This window comes from Dermacentor albipictus, unplaced genomic scaffold, assembly GCF_038994185.2.
Source record: "Dermacentor albipictus isolate Rhodes 1998 colony unplaced genomic scaffold, USDA_Dalb.pri_finalv2 scaffold_76, whole genome shotgun sequence".
NCBI lineage: Eukaryota > Metazoa > Arthropoda > Arachnida > Ixodida > Ixodidae > Dermacentor > Dermacentor albipictus.
Window position 1 is genome coordinate 348,612 of NW_027225630.1, and position 18,764 is coordinate 367,375.

Below are 18,764 nucleotides of genomic sequence, written 5' to 3' on the forward strand. Positions count from 1 at the left end.
CTTAAGGATTGCTTACCTCAACAAAATAATGCCTCTTGTCACTCTCAGTTGTCCCCATGAGTTTAAAGCAGTCTTTCACAACCTAGGCTGAGAACACTCCCAGGAAATGTTGTATCCTGTACACAAGCCATGCAAGTTCCTGTAATATTTGAAGGATCCACATCTCACAGTATAACACAAGGTTGTGAAGAAGACAAAGGCATATTGAAATGAGCATGACAGCTCACTGCCTACTGGCAAAGGCTTTGCAAAATGTTTACAGCAATAATGCATTGTGGTGCCTCAGAACCACTGGGATTAGCAAGATTCCACTGTAACTGGAATGAGAAAATACTGCGTTCTAATTGACTTACAGTGCAGTGTTAAGCACGACAGCAGCACTGCATTAAAGCATCAATGTTCTAATCGATTTTCCTCAAACATGTTATGGTACGACTTTTAGTGACTAAGCAGCATTTGTACAAAGGCACCAAGCTGGTTTGCTTCAAGAAGTGTCTTCTGATCTATACTTTGAGAAAAAATGTTGCACTTATTGCTGGTTCTTTGGCATGCAAGTCTTAAAAAAAAATGGGATTAGCATGCATCTTACTCAGTAACAGAAACTTAGCAAGTGGACATACTTGGCTTGGACCTTCAGGGTGACAGATAGATGGGCATTGACATGTACAGTCAAAGACATAAGAAAGTGCCTGGGACCTCCAAAATCGTTCGTAATACCGGTCACATCGTTGTAAAGATTGTACACCACACCGCCGCCAACAATTGAGCTGGCTGGACATGTTAAAGTAGAGAGAACCCTTATTCTATGAATTAAGGGACACTTAGTGAAATAGGTCACTAGTATTTTTGTTTATAGTTTGTGTGGCTGAATGTGCGACTAACATGTCACTAACCTTGCTCAAGTTTAATGTTATTGACGCATGCACAGCAGGAGTTGAATGACGATGACTCGCCTTCCCTTTCTTCTTTTACTCTCTTTATGCCCATTGCGAATTGTATATATTTGTGCACGCTTCAATAAAGGTGTTGTCGGCAGTCAGTGCTCGTTCTGTGTCCTTCCTTGTCCGTGTTTTTTGGTGCTGTTTTAAATATGAAACATCTTTAGTGGCTTTCTTGATGACCGACGCCGGAGTTCTACGGCAGACATCCGTTATCCTTGCCTTGAACTAATCTGACTCTGTCTCAATTACGTAAGCAAGATCATTCACATAAATAACCCCAAAGAAAGAAATCGAGTGGAGAGAGGTCACATGACCTAGCGGGCCAATTCACAGGCCTGTGCCTTCCAATCTATTGCGCATTGAAAGTCGCATCCAGCCAGTTTTGTGCTTGGCTGCTGCTGTGTGCGGGTGCCCTATCTTGCTGATACCACAGAAGCGGAAGAGCTGACAGCGGGACTTCACAGAGAAACTCATCCACCACTCTTTCAAGGATTTTGTTGATGTAACACTGTCCAGTGAGTATGTGATCGAAGAAGGTGGGACCGATTATAGCACCAGCATAAATTCTGAATCACAATTTGGGCAACTACTGGTACTGGTGCCTATTGCACTTCACACAGCGTGGATTGGAGTCCCTCCACTAGTGCACATTATGCAAATGTACCTAGGCGTTTCGGCGAAAATTGGCTTCATCTGTGCACATGATGTTGCTCAAAAGGTATGATGACTCATGGGCTTTTGCGAGAAATTTAAACGATTCTACGGGTCCCTATCTTCCAAGCATTGTTGCTGGTTAAGGTGGGACGGCTGAAAGGCTGTCATTTAGAATTCTCCAAACTGACTTGGAAATTGGTACCTGGGCGGCCACGTTCTGCATGCTAGCATGAGGATTTGAGGCCATAAATGCTAGAACATCCCTGCATAGGCTAGGACTCAAACATGGAGTCCTCCGCTGGTTTGTTGAAGCTGCCGGTTTGTCTCAGGTTTTCACAATTTCTGATGATAGTCGATGTATTTGGTCTACCGCCACACTTCCATTACTGATATACATATTTGTAGTCTTCCTCTTGTTGCCATTTGCAGATGCCAAGGCGAGGATCATGCTTACCGGGTGCTCATTAGAGAAACACATGGCAAATGGGATGGAACAAAACGTACCTTTAAATCTTTGCACTGACGTCAATTCACTTTTGTGGTGACAGGTTCTGTAGCAAAAAAAAAAAAAAACATTCGTGCACTTTATCTACACTAAAACAACAGCTATCACAACTATTTTCCAGGTAACACCAAACAAGACGTGTTACTTCGGCAGGGATGCGGCAGATAAGGCATTAGGTCGATCACAATGTTTTTCTTTATTTCCTTTATTTCGTCCTGGATTACTCAGAGGGAGCATGTTCGAGGGCGCTGCTTTATGATGCGAGTGGGAGCACAGTCATGTAGTATTCTCCATATTTCACAGGGTTTATTTATCTATCATAAAAAATTAGTACACAATTAGTACGTCGCTGAAAATATCGCAGTTAGGTGTCCCTTGGCTGTGCCTTTAGATGCCTCATTTATCATTTGATAATTAGGATAGTACATGTCGGCTTAGATAACTAATTAAATGACCAAATTAAATCTGGAACGAAAAAATTACTGGCAGCTACTGCAATGTACTGCAAACAATATGCGCTAGGTTTTCTTCGAGTAACGCATTGCTCTCTTTTTAAATCTTGGTGCATTATAATTAATTGGGACACTCTGTATATATTTACGTTTGCATGTAAGTGACAATGTTCCCATACGTAATAAATGTTGTAAGTTATTAGAAATGTTCTTTTTTTCATGAGTCGTTGACATTGCTTACTGTAAAGAGAAGCAACACCGAGACACACAACATTCACATGCATTTCATACGCCGTGGATAAAAGAGTCTGCTGACGGGGTCAGTGAAGTTTATAGGTTTCATTAATGATCAAAAAAGCACGCAAAACAATTTGAAGCGTCGTGAGCTTACAACAACATATTCATTCTCTAGACATAGGCTATCCATACCGTTAGAAATAATTCTTAATTGGCTGCCTCCATCTCTTTCAAAAATATTATAAACTTTGTCCTGTGTGTATATTTAAATATATTGCATATGTGCATGGTGTTTACAGTGGAACTTTAAAATAATGTTGAAGTGAGAAAGTATGGATAAGGCAGCCACCGCGAGTGCTTCTGATGGGCGTGTCCCCCTATTGTCAGGATTTGAAGAAATAAAGTGACCCGCCGTGGTTGCTTTGTGGCTATGGTGTTGGGCTGCTAAGCTCGAGATTGCCACATCTAATCCCGGCCACGACGGCCGCATTTCGATGGGGGCGAAATGTGAAAACACCAATGTACTTAGATTTAGGTACATGTTAAAGAGCCCCCCGTGGTCCAAGTTTCCGGAGTCCCCCACTATGGGGTGCCTCACAATGAGATCGTGGTTTCGGCACATAAAAACGCATAATTTAATATTCTTTTTTGCAGAAATAATCGAAAATATTAATTAAAAGCCGTTCAAGTCTGCGCCAACAAGGATGCAGTAAGCTATTAGCCTCAGTAAAATTTCAAGGGAAAAAGTCGAGGAAAGTGAAAAGAAACCTCAAATGATGTGGGTGACAAAGCACTGGTATTGGCACTTTAGGTGTGTGTGTGGGGGGGAAGAGGGAGGGAGGCTTCGGCTTCGCCTAGGCAAGGTTCTGACTGGTGTTGTATAAGTCGCAGGTCGCTTTTTAAGTCGCGACGATAGATTGGATTTTTTACAAGCACTGCTCCAGGAGGGCACATGCAACCAAAGGCCTCAGGAGAGGACCTGAGAGCACCCAAGGGGTAGTGGGGAGATCAAAGCTGGAAGCAGGATGGTCCGTAGATTGGAGTGGCGGAGGCCTAAGCGTGCTGGACTTAAAATAAATATTATTACGTCCAGCCGCCAACTTGTGACGCCAAGACTTCTGCAATAGCAGTCAGAAGTTTGCCGTTTAACATACTAAGGCAGCAGCGGAAGCGGACGAAGACACAGAAACGTGAAAAAAAAGACCGCACGCTACAAGTTAGTAGTATTTTAAAGTTTAAATGATGGCAATTGAATAACGCGCAACTGAGCCCTCTCGAAGCGTTCGACGCATGGAAAAATTCGCGAGGACGGTAAGATACCAGTGTGACAGAGGCACAAGCAAGGAACGAAAACGCACACACAGGGCAAACTGTGAATATACTATATATTTTGCTATATATGTAATATATGCTATATCTATCAAGTGACTAGTGCCATGCTCTAATCTTCAAAGGTCGCAATGCTTTCGCAATGAAATTGTTGACAGTGTGCGCTGTGTGTGTATCTTGTGTTCTGGCTCACTGCTGATCGCGATCACGCCCGATCCTGATCGAATTTCGCGGTCGTGATTGCCTCCTTTGGACAAAATGAGCGAGAGACCCAATCACAGTCGAGAATTTCGATCCGGATCGGTGCCGATCGCGATCAGAAGTATACGTGTGACACTGGTAGTGACAGGGCAACGCCATATCATACTCGCCTTCACGGGAGACCACTGACGAAATGACAACAATCGTTCGCGCCAGTGCACTGTGCCAGCAACACCCAAGGAGACGCACGAGGAAAACTTGTACACGACGGACGGATCGCCAGCCGACGGATGGCAAAATGCCGCCACGCCAGGCACGCCTAGGGACAGAACGAGCAAAGAAACTGCTCCTCCGTGGTACCTAGGCAAAGGGAGAAATTTCAGGCGCAAACGCCCCCAGATTTTCTCTCTCGCACCCGCTGAAACGACTGGCCAATCCCGTGAACTGGCGTTTCCTCTAATGACCGTCTCGTGGTGCGCACCGGTGCGGTTGATAGAGGATGAAAGTGCGCACCAAGGCGCCCCGGTGCGCACCGGTGCGGGTTGTCGAGGTTTGTATAGGTGTTGTGTGCTGGAACTTCCAGTGTGTGTCGCCGCGCGCGCCGTTTCCTTTGGGTTCATTTCAACGTTGGGTTCATTTGGTTACCTTGAAGCCCTTGGGTTCAGCGGGAGCAGTGGTAAAGCAAACAGGTCCGCAATAGACATTAGTAAGAGGCGATTGGAGGATTGGTGGAAGAAAAGTAGGGAAACGACAAAAGACGGAGACGTACAAAAACACAGTTCGCAATAGGGGATCAGAAAATTTGGACGTGGTAGTTCATAGCGTTTTTCTTTCTTTTCTTTTTTCATTGGTTAACCTACTCTTAAGCAAAGTTACACCCTGTGGCTTGCCCCTTCTGCCACAGAACGATAATTAAGCATAGAACAGTTTACACCCTTTAGAGTGCCCCTTCTGATAACGCGCGTGCCGTTCGTTACTGGAAAGCACCGGGTTCGCAGCGTTAAAGAAAGGAAACGCATCGACTCAGATAACGATTATCGTTGTGTGGCAGAAGGGGCAAGTAAATTTGCCTAAGAGTGTAGGTAGGATATTAGGCAGCATTATAGTGTACTAGAATAATGCCTATAGTGTAATAGAATAAATCCATTATTCTGGTACACTATAGACAGCATAGTAGCAAGAGCTTGGTGGCGCAACCCACCGCCCCGTTCCAAAGGGGACGCTCATAACATCCATCCACCCATCGATCCTTTCTTGTTACGCCATCCACGCGTACCGCCGGTTCCGCCGTTGGTAGCGTATTGCCGTGCAAAGTACGCTTCTTCGCGGAAGAACTCCGAAACGTTGTAGCGGGCGCTATGAGATGCGTCGCCATTGGCTGCCAAACAAGAAGAAAAAGTGGACTGCGCATCCATTCGTTCCCGGGGGATCCCAAGCGCAGGTTGGAATGGGCTGTCAAAGTGAATATTGCTGAGAACGGCAAACTTTGGGTGCCACCAAAGGGCTGCTACTACTACGGTGTCTGCGAGGTAGGCTCCTTTGTGTTTCTTTGCGTAAGATGCGTGTGCACCGCCGTTAATTATGAAACGTAAATTTAAATAATTTGAATCTATGTTCTACTCAGAGCCGCTGTCCCATCTTGTTGTTCCTCAACGAATGCGTAAGTCGTGGCCTCTGAGATGGCCGATGGTCGCAGGCTCCTGCGCTGGGCGCAGCGCGGTCGTTTCGAAGAGTGGTGTGATTTATACAATTGGTGGATGAAATGACCAAGTCTCGAGTACGAAATATTCATCCTTATCTTGCGCGTGTATATGCACGAGTTTGTATACCTCGGTGGAACAATGCTTGCGCGCATGTTGTTAGAAACAGTGGGAACAGATAGTGGATTTAGCGCTGAAAATGCGCTTTATGAAGTTGCTCCCTTTTAGTATTTTGAACTGCAGTTTGTTAAATGTGAAACTGTTTGTGTTACAAATGTCACACACACAGTTTCATATTTAACCAACAGCGCCGTGACAAATCGCCTTTTATTTGTTGCCCTTTTGTTGGAGGAGTTAGGGTGGACATTTCATCCTTGATGCTTGTTGGACATAGGCTGAGCCAATGACATATTGCACGCCCGATAAATTCGGCAAAAAGCTTCTGCATCGTTGGCTCGGGTAGCTTGAGCGCTACCCGAGCCAACGATGGCAGGGCTGTTTAAATTGAGTATCATGGCCTCATTCCAAGCATCTAGGGCATAAGCCATTTCATTACTCATTCAGATTTATCGTAAAACTTGTACTGGAGGGGGGGGGGGTGCCACGGCTACATTCGGTCAGGATCGAATTTCGCGTTTGCGCAAGCTGCAGAAGGCAGTCAGTCGCGTTCGAGAAATTTCATCCAGGTCGCGTTCGATCGCGATCAAATTACCCCTTGGGACCTGGGTACTAAAGGCTGTAATAGGAAACTTGGTTGAGGGCACGTCGAACCTCCGCATCTGTGATGGGACTGCAAAGCTCCTCATTGGGTTCACCAGCATAGTCGGGCATGGGTATGTGCGTAGGAGGGGGCATATGTTTGGAAGCCAGGTTGCTGAACATGGTCGGTAGTTCGGCTGCGTGTTCATGCAGCAGTTTATTCATCTCGTGGTTATTGTGCGTCCTAAACGTGGTGGGGTCGAGCAGGTGCCAGAGCAATGGCCAGGTCTTTTAAGTGCTAACATTACCATGCGCTACTTCGCAAACCCGAGTCCATTGCTGTGCCGCCAATTTGATAGCGTATTGTTGGATTTGAGAGTCTAATTTGGCGATTCTGATTCGGAGTTTGTGATTGTAACGTGCTGTTAGCCATTTTCTAAGTAAAGCTTGCTTTGCTTCCCACATCTGTAGGTGTGTGAAATCAATTGTGGCCAAGGGTGCGTCTAGCGGGAGAGTGGTGGTATGGGCCTCTACGTCTGCCTGCAAGACGTTTGCCCATTGCTCAATGTCGGTAATGGTTTCTTCGTTAGTGTTGCAGCGAGATTTTCTGAATTCTGTCCAATTGGTAAGCCTTAGTTGTTTCGTGGCTAGCGGTCTGTGCTTAATATCTACACGAAGTCCGAGGCTGTAATGGTTGTTTCCTAAGTTGTTTTGGATGTTTTGCCAAGTCGTCTGAGTAATGTGGTGACTTAGGATGAGGTCAGGGGATATATCCCTACTGACGCTATTTCCTAGCAGGGTAGGAAGAGTGAAGTCATTGAAGGTAGCGAAACCTTGATTTTGTATGTGCTGCCACAGAGCTCTTCCCTTGGGGGTGGATGCAGAGCGGCCCCACATTTGATGGCGGGCATTGAAGTCACCTGTTACGACTAGCAACTGTTTATTGGCGTTAGCTTTGGCTTGAGCAAGCATGTGCTCAAAACGGTGTTGTTGAGCATTGGGAGGGCTATAAACATTCAACACGCATAGGGTGGGTTCTTTCTGGCTTTGAAATAGGATTTTGATGAAATTGTGGGGGGAGAGAGAGAGAGAGAGATGCAAATGAGAGAAAGGCAGGGAGGTTAACCAGACTTAAGACCTCGGGTTTGCTACCCTGCATTAGGGGAAGGGGAAGTAAAGACGGAAAGAGCGTGACAAAAATAAAAGTGTGAGGGAAAAAAATATGAAAAGGGATGAAATGAGGTCATTATAGTCTTTCTAATAGGCCACTGTCACGTAGAAAAGTCAACAAAGCCTTGACCGACTTTTGCTGCGACACGACAGTTCACGTCGGCATACCAAAACTGACTGTTCTGAAAGTGGCCTGTCGTCAAGGCGTGCCAACGCAGTCGCTAGTGACAGCCGTTGCGCGCTGTATTGAGGACAGTGGCAGAGCACGTGTTCGATGGTCTCCTCGCCACCGCAGTGTCTGCAAGCCACGCTGTCGTTCATACCGACTCGGAAGGCGAAGGATCTTGTGTAGGCGACACCAAGCCACAGTCGGCAAAGTACTGCTGTTTCTAGTCGAGAGAGTCCAGATGGGGGTCGAAGTCGAAGGGATGGGTCCAGTCAGTGTAGACGTGTATGCTTTAAGATTGGTGTGTTCCATAAAGTTTTGATGGCTTCATTTGCAAGCACACGAATTTTCGCTGCAGCGTCTGTTCTTGAGAATGGAATGGAGTCTTGCAAGCCCTCCTCATGTGCAGATCGTGCTGCTGCGTTGGCAAGTTCATTGCCCATTATGCCACAGTGGCTTGGAATCCACTGCAACGTGATGTCGTATCCTTGCTCGACGAGGTGGTGAAGCAGCAGTCTGATTTCTAGAACTAGTTGTTCGTGGGGTCCTCGGTGTAAGGCAGAAACCAAACAATGAAGAGCAGCCTTGGAGTCAGTGAACACACTCCATTTCTTGGGTAGTTCTTCAGAAATTACACGAAGTGCACAACGAATAGCAGCAAGCTCCGCGGCAGTCGATGTAGTCTGGTGAGAGAGTCGAATCTTTATGGTGGAAGGTTTTGCAGGAAAGATCACCGATCCTGCAGACCCATTCACCGTGGTTGAAGCGTCAGTATACAGATGATGATGCTCGTACGTCTCGTACAGCAAGAGCAGTGAAAGCTGCTTGAGTGCTGGAGACGAGAGTTGGGCTTTTGTTCGTATTCCTGGTACTATAAGTCGAACCTTTGCTTGAGCCAAGCACCATGGTGGAAACAGAACTTTCGCTGGAGCTGATGAACCTCATGACGACAATCAGTATGTGTGCATGACTGTTAAAAATAGGAAAGTCACCGTTGCACTCTTGGGGGTGTATCTGTCTCCATCAAGTCGATTTGACACCAAAAGACTAGAAGACATCTTGAAAACACAACCTGGTCCATGGATTATCACCGGGGACTTCAACGCTCACCATACCATTTGGGGAAGCTCAAAGGTTAACGTGACGGGAAGATGACTAGCTTCATTAGCTTCCAACAATGGTCTCTACCTGCTGAATGACGCGAGTCCAACAATTCTGCGGGGAATAACGTACAGCAGCTGCCTCGAATGACGCTGCTGAATGACGCAAGTCCAACATTTCTGCGGGGAATAACGTACAGCAGCTGCCTCGAATGACGCTGCTGAATGACGCAAGTCCAACATTTCTGCGGGGAATAACGTACAGCAGCTGCCTCGAATGACGCTGCTGAATGACGCAAGTCCAACATTTCTGCGGGGAATAACATACAGCAGCTGCCTCGAATGACGCTGCTGAATGACGCGAGTCCAACATTTCTGCGGGGAATAACGTACAGCAGCTGCCTCGAATGACGCTGCTCAATGACGCGAGTCCAACATTTCTGCGGGGAATAACGTACAGCAGCTGCCTCGAATGACGCTGCTGAATGACGCGAGTCCAACATTTCTGCGGGGAATAACGTACAGCAGCTGCCTCGATTTGACTTTCGTCTCCCACCGCCTTACCACACATGTTAAGTGGTTTTTGGACATTGAAACGCATGGAAGTGACCACATCCCCACTTACCTCAAGATCAAGGGAATGTCTAACACGTATACGTCCACCACGATACGAAGAATAGATTGGTCTGTCTTTAAATCCCAGATTGAGGATGCTTGTCACAAAGGCCTCTCTTGTGGACTTCAACAAGCTAGTTGATTTGACACCAAAAGGCTAGAAGACATCTTGAAAACACAACCTGGTCCATGGATTATCACCGGGGACTTCAACGCTCACCATACCATTTGGGGAAGCTCAAAGGTTAACTTGGGTTAGCTCAAAGGCAATTGTGGGGGATTTCAGTACTGCTGAATGTGTCCCATTTAACAGAAAGATGTCGTCTTGCAAGTATGGCAGTGTTTGTCTATGTGAGGGTCTTGAAAGGTGTTGTATTCAGGTAGTGTGACTTTCCCGTGTGTTTCCTGCAAGGCTATAATGTCGGGGAGCTCGTTAAGGCCCTGTAGAAATAGTGTTAGACATGCGCGCTTGTTGCGGAACCCCCTGCAGTTCCACTGCCAGATGACTAGACTACGGGCTGGCTTCATCATTATTGTTGTTATGAAGGATGGGAACTTGTGACGTCGCGGAGCGTCTTCCCCAGCTGTCGATTAGATCTCGGAATATGAAGAACTGTGCGGATACCTCACAAATAAATGCATCAAGCTTGCTCTGTAGCCGATTTTCAAAGGCAACAAGTTTGTTTTCCAGGATGTCCATGTGGTTAGCAAGGACAAATATGGCATTTTCAATGTGTTCTCGGTGTTTATTTCGGCATTCTTCCTTTTTGCGGGTGGGGGCTGCGTGTGTGTTGAAGGCAGCATTGGAGTTGTGGCTTCCATCGTAGCAGTGGATACAAGAATGTCCATTTGTACTGTTGGGGGACGTGTGAGTGTGCGTGCAAGCGTTTGTGGCAGTGGTTTGGAACTAGCAGCAAGAGTGTCGGAGATTTCTGTAGGGGGGTGGAGCATTGCTTTAAGCTGCTTGAATTCGCTTTTAAGCATTTCGTTCTCATTTAGCAAGTATTTGATGAGAGAGCTATCAGCATCTTGTGAGGAGCTGCTATTGTGGGAGACTACTGCTGCCCAGCTCACCTTTTTATGGTTGATGGGCAGTCTATTTTTGCTGCATGGAGTCAGCGGAGGCCAAGCTTGCTTCGATGATGGGAGCTGCACCGCTGTTGCAGTGTTCTTGCGGCCAGAGCTGCTCTGCAGCTTCTCTTGTCCAGTGCATTGATTGGGGGCCTGTACTGTGTTCCTGGCCGGAAGTGTCAATTTATACTCTGGAGGTGCTGGGGGCGGTGTTCGTGGTTTGTAACGAAGTTTGCACTCTGAGGAACCAGTCTCGTGTGTTCCGTTGCAGATGATGCAAGTGGGATTGCAGCTGTGGTGCTGAGGAGGATCTGGCGTGCCGCATTTTGGGCCGAGACATGGTCACATTGGGGCAGACGTCTTGACAATGGCCAAGCTACCGGCACTTAGTACACGCCTCCACTTTTTGTCGATATGGTCGGCAGCGGAGGTCTGTGCGGAGGTAGTCAATGTAGAAGGGGACCTTTGAGCCTTAGAGAGTGACCAGGATGGATTCTGTAGAGCCCATTCTTCGAGCAGCTAGGATGTTGAATGCTGGATTGGACTCCCGAAGGTTAGCCAACACATTCCCTTCTACCAGGGAGGCCTGCAGCTTGATGATACCCCTGCACGAATTTTTGGGGTCTGCCACATGCGTGGAGACCTCGTAGCTCTTGCTCATGATGGGAGGGTGGCGATCTTCAAATAGCGATCAGCCCTGTCCATGCAGGGAAGTGCTTATGATGATTGTGTTGTTAATCTCGTTGGCCTGGAGTCGATCTAGCGATGCCGCAGCAGTAGAGAGAGACTGGGTGTATGTTGGCACAGTTGACGCCACCGTGTACACGAATAATTATGTTGTATTCAGCTGCTGGGAGTGGAAGAGGACGAGGCAGAATGTGGCTTATTTGTGGTGGAGTTTTGAGGGTGCTGGGCGAGGTTGGCGAAGGCTTCTTGGTGTTGGAGTAAATAAATTAAATTTAGTAAAATTAGTAAAATCGAGGAGAAAAGGGGTATACTCAGAGGAATGGAGGGTAGCCAATACTATCCTCATACCAAAACCAGGAAAACAACTCACTCTGGACAACCTCCGTCCTATTTCCTTCACGTCATGTCTAGGCAAAGCTATGGAACATGTCATCCTAAATTGACTCACTAAATACGTTGAGCAGAACGACATCCTCCCATACAACTTGTTCGGCTTTCGTCCTGGGCTGTCAACTCAAGATGCTATGCTGCTGATCAAACACCAACTTATACAGGCCAGCCCAGCGCATACGAAAGCTCTTTTGGGATTGGATGTGGAAAGAGCTTTTGATCGTATAAAGCATAAGGCAATACTTGGCGTCCTCTCGGAGATGGGGTTAGGTAAGAGACTTTTTAACATGATTAAGGACTTTCTTAGAAATTGAACTGCACAACTCATGCTGGGTGAGCTTAAATTAGAAGCTAAGAATTTGGGGAATAGGGGCACTCCACAAGGGGCTGTGCTCTCACCCATGCTATTTAATTTAGCAATGTCCAAGGTTGCAAGAAATCTGGAGAAAATTGAGGGTATACATTATCTGGTATATGCCTACGACATAACCATATGGAGTGCCAAGGGTAATGTAGGAGAGACAGAGGCCAGATTACAGGAAAGTTTATATGTTGTAGAGAACACACTGAAAGACATGGGGTTGAAATTCTCGGCAGCCAAATCAGAACTTTTGGTCATTAAACATCGCAGAAAAGGTCGCAAACCAAGAGGTTACGTTCCGGAAGATGAGCCAAGAGTGCTTATACACTCATGAAGGATCCGCAGTCAGGCTAGTTGAAACAATCAAGGTTCTTGGGTATCATATAGACGGAAACAATGCTAACTATAGAACAATACAAGATATCTCGAATAAAACAGATGAAGTCATTAGGTTACTAAGGAGAATTACCGATAGACACAGAGGCTTAGGAGAAGACAGCGCTTTGAGGCTTACACGCCTTTGCTCTCTGTCACTTCACTTATGTGGCTGGATTATTCAAATGGAAGCAGGCAGAACTTATCAAACTTAATGTGATGCTCAGGAAGCTCATTAAAGTAGCCCTAGGGATACTCAGTAACGCTGCAACTGACAAACTTATGAGTCTAGGGGTGCACAACACAATGGAAGAAATCGCAGAGGTCCAACAGCTAGCACAACACGAAAGATTGACAAAATCACGAGCTGGCAGGAATATATTACAGGCAATAGGTGCAGAACTGAATACATCAAGGAGCCCAATAGAGGCTGAAGTAGAATTAAGGACTGACGTTAGGAACAAGATCAGAACCAACCCTCTTCCCAGCAACATGCATCCAGAATATAATGTCGAAAGGAGAAAGGCAAGAGCTAAAGCACTCTTGCAGGAAATAGAACAGCAGACCCAAATGGCAGCTATAGTTGATGCAGCCTGGGTGAAAGGTAAAGGAGCATATACGTTCATTGTCTCAAATTATCAAGGGAAGGTGCAAGATGCTATCACTATTTTTACCAAGGACCTCATGGTGGCGAAACAAGTGGCAATTGCTCTAGCCATCAGGAGTAATAAGTGGGCCTGCATTTACTGTGATTAGAAATCCGCTATAAAGTGTTTTTATAAAGGCTACGTAGCTTGTGTTGCAGCTAAACTTTTTAAAAACATTGGGATTATGAAAACTGAAATCCGATGGTTTCCTGCGCATGGCGCATGGTAAAAACATTGGGATTATGAAAACTGAAACGATGGTTTCCTGGGGATTTTAACTTGCCGGGCATTGACTGGGATCGTATTATGTCTAGTGCCGGTTCTGTTACCGACGCAAATGTGCTTTTTGATATGATGCTCGACCACAACCTTGTACAAGTAGTTCGTGAACCTACCAGATTTGGTAATGGCCCTGGTTCGCTCCTTGACCTTGTCTTTCTTGAACGCTCCTTTTCCGATTATTCTGTATCTATCGAACCTGGGCTGTCTGACCATGCTCTTATTGTTGTATCATTTCCCTTGAATGTTTCCCGCGCGCATGGCACGCATGCGCTTACAATTGTGAAAAATTTTGCGCAGGCTGATGATGTGCGAATAACAGATTATCTAGACTCTTGTCTTTCTGAATTTCGCCAGAATGACGTTCTGCAGCTTTGGGAAAAGTTTAAAGCAATGTGTTTATTCTGCATTGATCAATTTATACCTAACAAACTTAAAAAACCTGCTAAACATACACCATGGATGAATAGACGCACTATTCAATTAAAACGTAAAGCCAAACGCCTAAGAAAGAAAGGCCCAGCTACTGACAATTTAACCAGTGTTCGTGTCGCCCTTTCAGAGGCCATTGCAGAAGCAAAGAATTTTTATTTCAGCAACACTTTACCAAATTTTATTAAGGACGATCCCCAGAAGTTCTGGAACTTTATTAAGGAACGGAATAAATCCATAACAAACATTGTCCATGATAACATTCCAATAACTGATCCCAAGGCTGTTGCAAACCTTTTAAATGACCACTTCCACAGTGTCTTCTCACCACCAACTGAACCCTCTTTCCAAACTTCACCATCCTGCTCTTCTGACGTTAACATTTCTCATGAAGGTGTACTTAACATGCTCCTCCGGTTAAAAGTAAAATCATCTGTTGGTCCAGACGGCATTCCCAACACCTTCCTTCGGCGTTATGCGGAACATTTAAGTAAATTCCTTGTAGTAATCTTTCAGGCGTCTCTACATTCCGCGGTACTTCCACTCGATTGGAAAGTAGCACGTGTTGTCCCTATATTAAAAAAAGGTGACCCAAGCTCAGTCCTAAATTACCGTCCGATTTCCATATTATCCTCTTCTTGTAAATTAATTGAACACATTGTTGCTGACTACATTAATGATTTCTTAAACAAGCGTAACATTTTATCTCCTTTCCAACATGGTTTCAGGAAGGGGCTCTCGACAGTCACCCAATTAAGCACAGTCATTCACTCGTTTGCTTCTGTCCTTGACAAGGCTGGCCAAGTGGATGTGATATTTTTGGATTTTCAAAAAGCATTTGATGTAGTTCCTCACGACAAATTAATTTGTAAATTAGAATTCCTTGGTCTTCCTGCCTTTATCCTGTCCTGGGTCTCAGCTTACTTGACGCGACGCACACAGTACGTAGTGATTGATGGGCAGCAGTCCGATTCTCTTTCTGTAACCTCTGGCGTGCCTCAAGGCAGCGTCCTTGGCCCGCTACTATTTCTTATTTACTGTAACGACATAGTAGATGTAATAGAGGCCCCTGTCAATATTCGTCTGTTCGCAGACGATTGTATCATTTTTAACGATATTAATACAGTTCATGATCAACTATCTCTTCATTTAGCCTTAAACAACATTCTTGAGTGGAGCAACAAGTGGGGAATGAAACTTAACTCAGATAAATCTGTGCTTCTACGTATAACAAACAAAAAACTACCCCTAAAATTTTCTTATTCTATTGGCCAAGATCCCTTGGCGGAAGTGAGCGAGTACAAGTATCTTGGAATTACAATTACTAACAACCTAAATTGGAATAGCCATATTGCTGCTACCGCCTCCGCTGCTTTCAGAAAGCTATGTCTACTTCGCCATAAGCTGAAACATGCATCCCATGAAGTGAAATCCTTAGCCTACACCACATTTATTCGACCCAAATTGGAATACTCGTGCGTTATTTGGGACCCGTTTACAAAAACCAACATTTATGCCCTTGAAAGGATACAGAGAAGAGCCATACGTTTTATTTTTTCCAAATACGGCCGAGAAGAGTCTGTTTCTGAATTACTGCGTACAAATGGCTTTCACACCCTTCAAACGAGGAGAAAAATAATACGCCTGCAGTTCCTCTACTCCTTGATAAACCGTAAATTTTCTTTAGATCCTAGTCCATACATAACACTCTCCGCATCCAGGAAAACCCGTCATTCTCACCCCCTCACTCTCTCCCCTTACGTTGCCAGGACAAACCTCTTTAAATTTTCATTCTTTCCTCAAACCATAGAAGAATGGAACCTCATCCCTTTCCATCATCTCAACTCACCTGAGTCAATCCAAACTCATATTATTAATATTTCCTAACTAACATTGCTGTTTCGTGTTATATTTCATTTCTTGAATTTCATATTTTTTGCAATTCTGCCTTTTATACATGTACTTTTATTTGTTACCATGCCCCTCCTGCTTGGGCCACACGGCCTGCAGTATGCTGTAAATAAATAAATAAATAAATAAATAAATATGGGGAAAGTGGACGAGACTCGTATAAATCTCAATGAGGTTGCTCATGACTTGGCACGAAGACTTGCTAACCGTGACAGTCACAACCGAGCCGTTCACCATCAAGCCAGGGAATCTAGAGATCATTTAATAACATACAATGACATTACCAAACACTGCTATTTAGGACGCAGGCAATTCCCATTTCCACATTCAAAACTGAACAGGGCTCAGGCAGTCTCACTGCGCTTATTGCAAACAGGTACATATCCCACACCGTACCACATTAATGAAATATATCCAGAGAGGGGGATTACGATGGACTGCAACGATTGTAATTGCATCATTGGAATCAGACATGCTGGCGGGGTGTCCCGCGACTCTCCCCAACCTCGCTGAAGAATGGACACAGTGGGAAAAAGGGATTCAAAGCCCATTGTTACAAGACCAACTAAGGGCCGTTGAGAGGGCCCATGATATCGCTGAAGGGCTTGGCCTGATAGTGCCAACAAGGGAGCGGCCTGCCTTGGCTTAAGAAGCCGAGCCTCCAGACCTCATTACAATAAATGTTTTCACACACAATAATCGAGGATCTCTTCCGGAGTCATGCTGATGCTGTCGTTGACGCTGTCCTGACTCATGGCTGCTGCGGCTGTTACCACTGATGCATACTGCCGGCGTTGCGCGGCAGGGGCGCGGGGGTTAAGCAGAGCATTGACTCGTACCCCTGTAACACAGAGGCCATAAGCAGTGACTCGGCTGTCGCTGCGTTGCATGCTCATTTTCACCGCGGCTCTCGGATTGACAATCAACCCTATCCAATGCCTCCCTGGGAATTCACCAGCATCACGACTAATAAGCCAATGAAGTTACGATGCAGCGATACAACAGGTACTATTGACGAACACAACATCGTCGATGCATCATGTGTTAACACCTGCAAAGTCTATACGGATGCTGCCATTCTCCCAGACGGCGGAAGGACATCATTCCTGAGTACTACGCATAATTTCATCAGCGGCCACCAGCGCTATTTATCTACGGAAGCCAGCGCTCTAGTAATGGAACTTCCAGCCATCCACGACGCTGTGCAAGATGCAACATCTAAGCTGCCTACCATCAAGCAACTAGATATCTTCACGGATTCTTTAGCGGCTATTCAGGAACTCAAGAAGGTTGATAAGGCGATGGAAATCTGCGAGAGAATACACACTATGAATAGTAAGACAGCTATTTGCGTCAAGGTACACTGGATTCAAGGCCATTCAGCGAACCCTCACAACATTGCTGCTGACCAGCAAGCACACTGCCCTCCTAATCCTGATCCTCCACCTATTGCCCTCCCACCCCAACCCTATAACTCGCTGCGGGCCCGTAAAAATGTTCTCCGGCAGGACACACGCGCTCTTATCCCACCGTGTGTCTGCTCCCTCCCCCTTCACCTTACTAGGGCGGAGGAAGTTGTGCTTAGGAGGCTTCGGGCCGGGGTGGCCCTTACACCGGCTGTTGTCTCAAGGTGGAACTGGTCGCATTTACCACTGGGTGCTACGTGTCCATACTGCTCCGTTCCTGTGGTGGAATCAGATGCATACCACCTAATATGGACATGTATGGGTTTACCATCGGAACGCTCGTGTCTCCTACTGCAAGCCGGCCTCCGCTACAGTGTGACAACCAGCTATGACCGCTGGATACATGACAACAGATTTCACAAAACACTGCTTCAATTCATACACAACACAGGCCTCACAGCACACATATAATACACATATACGCTCCAAGAATTATGCCTTAAGGGCAAGCCTTCATCGCAGTAAAAAAAAAAAAAAAACAATGGCTCATACCCCTGCAAGCAAGAAAAAGTTTGTGTTTGAGTTTCCACATAACAAAATTATGTTTTCTCGTGTACTCAAATTATTTTCTTGTACATTCAAATTACAATCCAATGCTATCATGGCTGTAGGTTGTATGTTCGACTTTTCACGTTTTCGAATGCATTTGACTTCGAGAAATTCAATTAGTTCAGTAACGCCTATGTGCTATGTGGAAGGGGCTGCATAGTTGTGGCTCGAATAATTTTTTATGACGAACAACGTTGCCAACGGCCCTTAACAACGTTGCCAACGGCCCTTAACAACGTTGCCAACGGCCCTTAACTACAGCTGAAGTTACATTATCTTTCTTAATTGAGTGGCCATGTAAGTAATGCTTTACTATGTATCCCCTGCTTAGGCAGCGAAAATTGTTTTCTGTGCCTCCTCGGGACACGCTATATCGGACAATGAACGGTGTTCTCCGTGCACACTCACATTGCTGAGAAAGCCTGGCTGTGGGCAGAGTCCTCCCTAACAAATGTCAGCTTGCGCTTCTTGTAACATGCCCATTTCTTTAGGAACGCTATATCTGTATTTGAAAATAGTCAGCTTGCTACATTTAACCTGCTGGCAAGGGAGAGGTCCATATAAAGTATTATAATTGGCTGCACGCAACGGCTGGTGGGCCTTATAGCATGAAAGCATTGGATTATGAAATGCTGGAACTATTGAATCTCTGTCCAGAGGTAGCCTACATAGTGCTGCAGTCTCAATATCTTATTGCAATTAAAATTCTAATCAAACCTCCTACAAGTATAACTGTTAAATTTGATTGTGCAATCACAATTTATCGTAGATATGTTCGTGAAAGTAGCCTTGGTGGAACGTGCTGAGCCATTACAATACCTATAAAA

General features: G+C 45.6%; 1 protein-coding gene across 17 annotated transcripts in view; it reads right to left on the minus strand.

Moving 5' to 3' along the window:
* LOC135918737 (uncharacterized) overlaps positions 1-4,796 on the minus strand; it is a 45,870-nt gene extending 41,074 nt beyond the window's left edge. For 14 of the 17 annotated variants that reach the window (XR_011510305.1, XR_011510300.1, XR_011510299.1 and 11 more), the window contains exons 1-3: positions 4,490-4,796; positions 2,100-2,146; positions 17-139 (exon numbers count right to left, since the gene is read on the minus strand). The gene's annotated coding sequence lies outside the window, so the exon portion shown is untranslated. Of the gene's footprint in view, positions 1-16; positions 1,779-2,099; positions 2,147-4,489 lie in introns of those variants that run through there. The other 3 variants (XR_011510304.1, XM_070530292.1, XM_070530294.1) reach the window with 2 other exon arrangements.
* Positions 4,797-18,764: the final 13,968 nt, after the last annotated feature.